Here is a 10,095-nt window from a genome sequence, read left to right on the forward strand (position 1 = left end):
CTGGGGGGTCCCTGGAACTAAATATTTGACAAATGTTCGCTTAAGAAATATATATATATTCCAAAATTTGCACAAATATTCACGATTTTTCAAAAATAGCAGATCTGCAAGCTCGTAGCGCGGCATTCGGTGCCGCGCTACGAGCTTGCATATCTGCTATTTTTGAATAGCCAATAGAAATACAAAAAAATGACACACAGATGCGTTCCCGGTCGTACCGGGTTAATGAAGGTCTCGCCGCGGAAACGAGAGCGGTCGAGGCGGGTCACGGGGGTTCCGGGGAGGAACGCCCTCTCTCATCCCGGGGTCTCGCTTACCCTCCAGAGCCAACTGTGAGATGACGGCGTGCCCCGAGTCCCGAGTGTTTGACCCCTCAGATTGATTTATCGTAATCAACTGCGGGCCATGGAGCTAGGAGGAATCCGGAGGATGCCTAGTGTATGTGTGTGTGTGTTGTGGGGAAAGGCACCTTGGGACCATGCAGACAATCACTAGACCCTCCATCAATTTACACATGACAGGGAACCAAAGACACAGACACAGAGAGAGAGAGAGAGAGAGAGAGAGAGAGACACAGAGACGGAGAGAGAGAGAGAGAGAGAGCTGCCGCTGGTGAGAAGAGAAGAGAAGATGTAGGCGGGTGGGGGGGTTAGAAGAATTAATGTATATCGTGTGTGTGTGTGTGTGTGTGGTGGGGTATATAGGGGAGGAGGAAGAAGGTCCCCTCAGGCCGAGACAGTTAATTAGCTTTGTGAGAAAACAATCAGGCTAACAAGCCAAACAAAGTTATTAGACTGTGTGTGTGTGTGCCCCCCGTTATCAGTGCCGGGGTCTCCCATAGGGCCGCATGCAGACGTCGAGGAGGTGACAGGTTGAGAGGCAGCATTCTTTCAGTCTCGGTGGCATATTTACACACGTTCACACCCCCTCCAGACAGACCCCGAACCCCTGGCACCACACACACACACACACACACACACACACACACACACACACACACACACACACACACACACACACAAACGGAGATGGACACACTTTATGGCGGCGTGGAGTCGTCCCTAACCCATTGAGACCGGGAACGCATCTGTGTCATTTTTTTATTTGAGCAAAAAAAACGTTATTTTACACTTTAGCTATTCAAAAATAGCAGATATACAAGCTCATAGCGCGGCACCGAGTGCCGCGCTATGAGCTTGTAGATCTGCTATTTTAGAAAAATCGAGAAAATGTGTGCAAATCTTTGAATATATATATTTTTAAAGCAAACATTTATAACTCAAATCTTCGCTTCTGGGGGTCCCTGGAACAAAATATTTTGAGATGGGGGTCGGCGATCAAATACATATCATTTTGGGGTGTCCTTGACATGAAAAAGTTTGAGCACCACTGACATAGAAACATATTTTTGGGGATTTAGTAGACATTTTGTAGAATCGGCTTCAGGTCTTAATAGGCTAATCGCTCAGGCGTTTTACGTCTCATTTGACACGGCGCCCTGGCTTTCCCCGCGCCGAACAGTTTTTAATCACCGCGCGCAACCTGTGGCAGCTATAGAGCCATGCATCCTCCTCCTTCCTGCATTTGTTTTGGCACAAAGCGACCGCACGCCGATCCACCTTTTTTTATGTGTCAGTTATATACGGAAGGAAGCGAGTCCTACGAAATATCCCCTTCTCACTTCTCGTCTCCAGGCATGACCGCACCGCTGGCTTTTATGCCACTGGCGTAATGGTACGAGTTGATGATGGAAGCGAGGCTGGGCACATAAAATAGCATCTGCCCACGCGGCGCGCGCCACGCTGAGCGGGCCGCGGCCTATATAGTCCAGAAATGAAATGAATGCTGGAAGAACACAAACACACCCCTCCCTCCCTCATCCCTCCCCCCTTCCCACAACTATACATTATACTGACTCTTTCCCGCCGATTAAATCATTTAATGCTCGACATAAATTCACATTAAAAGGGAGGAAATCTCCAATTTGGAATCAAGTCTAAAGCAAACAGCAATGCAGCCGTGAATATCCACATGCCGACCCATGAATCACATGAATGCTCAAGAACTCTCACTGTCTCTCTCTCTCACACACACACACACACACACGCACACGCACACGCACACACACACACCCGTACAGTCAAATACACACAGAATACCGATGCATGTAATCAGAGATGTACTTAGTTGGGTTTAATGACATTATCCATGTGGAACGCGGTGGTTCTGTGTTAAAACACACATATAATCCATGCTATATAGAAAGCTGGCATACGGGCGCGGGGGGGACCGCGTACATGTCATGTTGGAACATAAAGGGGCCCGCGGTGCGGAGCGAGAGCAGATGCGGTCCTCCAGGGGCGTGGCTGGCACACGGGGCTGCTATCCTTGGCCCCTCTCCACGCGCCCCCCACTGGCACCGGCCGGCAGGAGATGCCTTTAACCCATTAAGACCTGGAACTTTGTCATTTTTTGATTTGAGCTAAAAAAGCATTATTTTACACTTTGGGCTATTCAAAAATAGCAGATATACAAGCTCGTAGCGCGGCACCGAGTGCCGCGCTACGAGCTTGTAGATCTGCTATTTTTGAAAAATCGTGAAAATGTGTGCAAATCTTTGAATATATATATTTTTAAAGCGAACATTTTTAACTCAAATCTTTGCTTCTGGGGGTCCCTGGAACAAAATATTTTGATGGGGATCCGCGGCCAAATACATATCATTTTGGGGGTCCTTGACATGAAAAAGATTGAGCGCCACTGATATAGAAACATACGTTTTTCAGAAAACTGTTGAGATTTAGGAGACATGTAGAATCGGCTTCAGGTCTCAATGGGTTAATATGGCTTTAAGTCCCATTGAACAGCGGGGAACTCGGGGATCCAATTTAATACCAGCCAGCTGCCCCAACCCCGCACTAGCTCACACAGTCTGCCATATGTATGGGTTAGCACGAGCCTTTCTGCGTGTGTGTGTGTGTGTGTGTGTGTGTGTGTGTGTGTGTGTGTGTGTGTGTGTGTGTGTGTGTGTGTGTGTGTGTGTGTGTGTGTGCGTGCGTGCGTGCGTGCGTGCGCGCGAGTGTGTGTGTGACTCATGGCTGCCTGTGGTTGTGAGCGTGCGCGTGTGGCTAGATGGGTTAAGTCCTCCCAGCTCAGGCAGGTTTTGAAATATATTATGGAAGATGGTGATTGAGAGAACCCGGCAGAAAGTGGTGAAAATCAGACTCAAACTATATGCCAGCTTCATCCAGCACTGTCAGAGTTCCCTTCTCTTCTCTTCTTCTTTTTTTCATTCATTTTGTATTTAGAGTCGCCAATTATTTTCCCTCTTTTTTTCCCCCTCCCAATTTAATCGTCATGCCAATTCCCCAATCCCCCCCCCCCCCCCCCCACACTTGTGTGTACTCGTGTCATTGCTTGACTGCTCCACCTGGAGGAAGCATGGAGCACCTGTGGAGGAACACCCTATACTCCTCACACTGATCCCCACTCGTAGCCGTGGTGCAAGAAGTACTCAAAAGTTTTACTTAAGTAAAAGTAACATTGTGCTCATATATATATGGACGCCTGGTCGGCCCGGAGGCACCGCAGAGGATTCAAACCCCATGTCCCCATAGTGGTGCGGACAGGAACCAGTGTTCCCTGTGCTGTGCTGTGCTGTGCTGTGCTGTGCTGTGCTGTGCTAATCAAAATATACTTAAATTAAGTCGGTAATGTTTTGTAATAATCAAAATCTACAAAGTAACTACCGTAGCAACTAAAGTCTTCAAATAACTGTAGTGAAGTAAAAGTACAATATTTGCCTCTGAGATGTAGCGGAGTAGAAGTAAAAGTACTGAAAATTGTTAATACTCTGGTAAAGTAAAAGTACCTCAAAACTGTACTTAACTACAGTACTTGAGTAAATGTACACACACACACACATATATATATATATGTATGTATGTATGTATGTATGTATGTATGTATGTATGTATGTATGTATGTATGTATGTATGTATGTATGTATGTATGTATGTATGTATGTATGTACAGATGTGCCACTTCAAAACTTCACACGTTACTGTTCTTTCCCTGAAAGTGCCCTGAAAATGCATTTTTTTCCTCCCTGTTCTGCACTTAAAAATGCACTGTTTTGCCCCTGAAAAGAAGTTGTCACTACACACCCCCGTTTTTCCCTTCAACAGTGATAGATTGCTTTATCATTTTACAAACACCCTAGGCTCAGATCACACATTTGAATAAACACACACGGACAACTTTGAGATCTCAGTATTTGACTTGCCGGACAAGGAGATGTGCTGAAAGAAGTCTAATCACAACTGGCGCGCACACCGACTCACACAAGCGTTTATTACAACACAAGACATTAGGGTCGGCCCACAAAGTACTCAAAGTATCATAGACAGGGCGGTACTTAGAAAGTACCCAAAGTAATAAGTACAAAAAGTAATCCATACTACTTGAACGAGGAGAGAGAAACAGGAGGAGACAGCCCCGTTCTGTTGTCCCTCTGAGGAATGACAACACACAGGCTTGAAGTCATAACATGCCTCATAGTATTAGAGCTTTCACCCCTTCTGCCTCTCACCTCCAGTCTTGCATAGAAATGACTACTCATATATCAATTAAATGATTAATTAGTTGAACACATTAACAAAATGAATACACATTAACCCAATTACTTTATGTCAGCATACTAAACTTAAAAATCGGTTCCTACAAACAGACACCCATATACATGAGAACAAAAGAATGTGTGTTGAAGAAGGTGTCAGACTCATTATGAGGCGAAAGGTGATTTGAAGAGGTCCTTAACCAGTTGCTCAAATTAATTAGCATCATAAAAGCAGTGATCATCAAAATAATCCAGCATTTTAAATGCCCTTCTTTGTCCCTCTTATTGCCCTGGGAATCCCCTGAAAATGTACTGTCTTGCCGATGGCAGGACATTTGAAGTTTTGAAATGGCACATCTGTGTGTGTGTGTGTGTGTGTGTGTGTGTGTGTGTGTGTGTGTGTGTGTGTGTGTGTGTGTGTGTGTGTGTGTGTGTGTGTGTGTGTGTGTGTGTGTGTGTGTGTGTGTGTGTGTGTGTATATATATATATATATGTATATATATATATATATATATATATATATATACATATATATATACATATATATATATATATATATATATATATATATATATATATATACATATATATATATACATATATATATACATATATATATATATGTGTGTGTGTGTGTGTGTGTGTGTATATATATATTTACAGCATTCCAGGAAGGGAAGGGGCCCTGTGACTGTGCTCTCAATCTTTGGGAAGCGGCCAAACCCTGATTCCAGGCTTGCCTTCCTACGTATATACAGCAGTGAGAAGCCGAGAGACCTGAGGTTTGACACAGGGCCCTGTGGGGCCCCCGGGGGACCAGCTACCCTAACCTCAAACCCTGACCCCCAAACCACTGTAGGGCTCCTGAGGCCAGCCTCCGCTATGGAACACATGGATGACATTTATTGTACTGCAGCCATTCAGAGCTCCATCACTATGATCTCATGAGCTCCGTGCGCGCGCGCGCGCGCGTGTGTGTGTGTGTGTGTGTGTGTGTGTGTGTGTGTGTGTGTGTGTGTGTGTGTGTATGTGTGTGTGTGTGTGTGTGTGTGTGTGTGTGTGTGTGTGTGTGTGTGTGGAACAAAGAAGAGTGCGTGAGCACTTTCAGGTCACCCTGTTTTATAGACAGCTGGGGGGGGGGGCAGTGGTGGAAAAAGTACTTAAATGTTTTACTTAAGTAAAAGTATCATACTGCAATGTAGAAGTACTTGTTACAAGTCCGGAATTACAAATTTTCTTTTCAAAATGTACTTAAAGTACCAAAAGTAAAAGTACTAAAATGTTTGAAAATAGCAGATCTACAAGCTCACAACGCGTCGCGATGCGACGCGTTGTGAGCTTGTAGATAGGCTATTTTCAAATAGCCTACGTATACAATAGGGCTAAAGCGGTTAATGTATGTTTTATAATGTAATCATTTATATCTACGAAGTAACAAGTAACTAAAGTTTTCAAATAATTGTAGTGGAGTAAAAGTACAATATTTGCCTCTGACAATTGGAAATACCCCAGTAAAGTAAAAGTACCTCAAAATTGTACTTAAGTACAGTACTTGAGTAAATGTACTTAGTTTCTTTACACCACTGGTGTGCACTTGAACAAAGAAGAGTGCGTGAGCACTTTCAGGTCACCCTGTTTTATAGACAGCTGTGGAAGGGGGGGGCTAGCTGACTGTGGCTACACGCTTCATTACAGGGTGGGTGGGGTGCGGGGGGACTCACAAAGACCCTGTTGATCAGAGCTCCATCGTGGTTGAAGTTTGCAGCCGTTCAGTAGTTCCTGTGTGTGCTGATGATTCCATTCGACCCGTGTGGATATACGACACAATACGAGGGGAAGTGATGAAAGAAAAATATAATGATTGGAGAGCGAGTATGTTTTGGTTGCGCTACTGACGCGGCTGTGTGTGTGTGTGTGTGTGCCTGTGTGACATGTGTGCACTCACTGTAAAGCCTTAAAGGGCAAGACTACTTTGGTAGAGGTTTGGGTTGTGTAGTTACCTCGCCATGATGTAACTCCAAAGGTGGACAAGAAATTAAAAATAATTGCTGCATTGATTAGAAATTGATCATTCAAAATATGCTCCTCATTGACTTACATTGTACAGTAAAACAGCTCTCAAAGTTGCTCTTTTAGCATGTAAACGAATGTAAACAAAGTCGATTTAGACCATATAGAACTGTTGATTTAGCTATTTTTATTAGAAAGAAAACCTGGACTGGATCGGCGGATCCGGATCCGGATCTTCAAATAGTAAAATCATCAGGAAGTTGACATTTTTATTAAAAAAATAAACAGTACTGGGTTTGGTGATGTTCTACGTATATTGTCTGAATCAGCTTTGTTTGTGTTCGTTTATGTGCTAAAAGAGTGACTTTGAGAGCTGTTTCAGTGTACAATGTAAGTCAATGGGGAGCATATTTTTTATTATCAATTTCTAATTAATGGAGCAATTATTTTTCATTTCTTGTCCACCTTTGAAGTTACATCATGGCAAGGTAACTACACAACCCAAACCTCTACCAAAGTGGTCTTGCCCTTTAACGTAACTCAGTCTGATTGTGCACCCTGTCCCTTACGGTCCATTTGGTTACATTTGCACACTCTCAAGAGCTGTAAATCCAGAACATATTTCAATGAAAGAAATGTTAATTCAACCAATCTGTGCGGTAGAGTGTTAAGTTACAATATAACCGGCACATCTGCAATGGTTGGAGGTGGTCTTCCCTCCTCTTTCATTGAGGAATTTAGACCCTGCTGTCAGGTAGGACAGTGGTTCTCAAACTGTGGGTCGGGACCCCCAGGGGGGTCCCCACATGATTTGTTTTTTTTTGGGGGGGGGTCCCCAGATGACAATGAAATGACAATTTAAGGAGACTTTTAAGACCTTTGTGATACCAAAAAACAAAAGTTATCAAAAGTAATCAACAAACTATATACTATGAAAACTGGTCAAACATTGGCTAAATTGTCAAATTCTATAAGAAACAGGCAAACATTTTGAAAATAGCTGATTTATAAGCTCACAACGCCTTGTGTTGCAAAGCGCTGTGAGCTTGTAGATTGACTATTTTCACATATTTATCTGTGGAACCGAGTCAAACTAAATATAATGGCTCAATTCTTACAACTCCACGTGCTTGTCAGGGTGGGAGGTCCCCAGTTCAGATATGATCATTTTGGGAGGTCCCCAGTTCAATGATGGATGATTATTTTGGGGGGGGGGGTTGCGGCCTGAAAAGGTTGAGAACCACTGAGGTATAGGACACCTGCTGCTTGACAAGTAGTACAGCCTCAAGCTCATGAGCGCAATATTTCCCCAGGCGAAGGGAAGGGGAGATTCAGTGTTGGAGGAGCGGGTAGAAGTTTGGTCTCCCCAGGTTTTAATCCTGTGTTGAACGTGAAACTCACGGATCGCAGCTTTAGATTAACACGGAGGATTTTTGTGTGTGTGTGACAGTTTGTGCGTGTATAGAGTACGTGTGTGTGTGTGTGTGTGTGTGTGTGTGTGTGTTTGTAAGGAGTAATGATGCTCTGTGTGTGACGGGGGAAAGTCACATCTTAACGCGTTAAGACCTGGAACGCATCTGTGTCACTTTAGATTTCTTTGGCTATTCAAAAATAGCAGATCTACAAGCTCATAGCGCGGCACCGAGTGCCGCGCTATGAGCTTGTAGATCTGCTATTTTTCAGATTTTTTTCAAAAAACAGTTGGGATTTTAATAGAAAACATTTTTAAGAATTGCCTCAGGTCTTAAAGGGTTAATGATGGATGGTGGATTATAGAGAGATCTTCTTGCTCGTCCCGGCCCCGATGTGCTCCGTTATTAGCATGCATATAAATGAATCACACCCTGCAGCCTCCTCACTCTCACTCTCTGACGCCATTAGTTATGCAGCCCTCTCTCTCTCTCCATCAATAAAGACCAGTCAAACTGGGAATTAGCGTCTGTGTGTGCGTGTGTGTGTGTGTGTGTGTGTGGGTGTGTGTGGGTGTGGGTGTGTGTGCGCATGCACATGTGTGCACGTCTGCATATTCATATATGTGCGCGTGTGGTCTGGTGCATGTGTGGTTCTGCATGTGTGAGTGAGTGCATGAACGTGTGTGTGGTCTGCTGCATGTGTGGCTCTGTGGTTCTTTGAGTGTGTGTGTGTGTGTGTGTGTGTGTGTGTGTGTGTGTGTGTGTGTGTGTGTGTGTGTGGTCTGTGTGAGGTTGCAGTTCTCAGTTTACATTAACCCTTAATAACGCGGCCACATGTGAGAGTTAGTTAGAAACATATCAGTCTCCTATCAGGTGACCTGGGACTTGGTTCCCAGCATGGCGAACGTGCGTGCCGTGCGTTAGAGAGAGAGAGAGAGCATTGAGCGCTTTTCCAGCCTTATTTTTTAGTGATGTCATGGCCTACGCCGGACTCAGACCTTGTAATGTGCGAAGAGTGCAAACTCCATTCACAAGTTTGCCCATAAAGAGAGGAGTGTGTTTAAGGGTGTGATTGAAAAAAAAGAATAGGCCTTCTTTATCGTGTGTGTGTGTGTGTGTGTGTGTGTGTGTGTGTGTGTGTGTGTGTGTGTGTGTGTGTGCGTGTGTGTGTGTGTGTGTGTGCGTGTGCGTGCACGTGCACATACGATACATGTGATCCAATGTCTGTATGTCTTTGTGAATATGCATGTGTAGATCTGTCAGCAAGCATGAGATTAATATTTCCATATCTGTGTGTATACACTGACTATACATGTGTGTATATATGGGCAGCGGTTGCAGTCTTTGCCAAAAGGCATTTCCTAATTTACTACCTGGCAGTACTCAGTATGGAGGGAGCACAACAACATCCCGGGACACATAAATCTTTGTAACGCAGGTTATTACTCGTTTTTTATGCTGAAATTCTGCTCGTGCCTCTGAGTGTTACAAACAACGTTTGGTTTAACAACACAATCTGTTCTACACTATCGCCCGTTTGTTTTATGGATTATATGGAGAGTTACATGCCCAAGACCAACAGACACACACACACCCGCGAGCCACGGCCTAAGCATAATGAAGTGGCGCGCTCCGCAATAATCTGCAAAGTGACATCAGCACCGTGTTTAACTCTTTAAGACCGGGAACACATCTGTGTGTAATTTTTTAGATTTCTTTGGTTATTCAAAAATAGCAGATCTACAAGCTCATAGCGCGGCACCGAGTGCCGCGCTATGAGCTTGTAGATCTGCTATTTTTGAAAAATCATGAAAAGTTGTGCAAATATTAGGTTTTTTTTGTATTTTTTTGGCGGACATTTGTAACTCAAATCTTTGCTTCTGGGGGGTTCCTGGAACTAAATATTTTACAAATGTTTACTTTGAGAAATGTACAATCCAAGATTTTGCCACGAATTTTCAAGATTTTTCTAAAATAGCAGATCTACAAGCTCATAGCGCGGCACTCGGTGCCGCGCTATGAGCTTGTAGATCTGCTATTTTTTTGAATAGCCAA

Source organism: Gymnoscopelus microlampas, assembly GCF_963454915.1.
Source record: "Gymnoscopelus microlampas genome assembly, chromosome: 20".
In the NCBI taxonomy this organism is placed as follows: domain Eukaryota; kingdom Metazoa; phylum Chordata; class Actinopteri; order Myctophiformes; family Myctophidae; genus Gymnoscopelus; species Gymnoscopelus microlampas.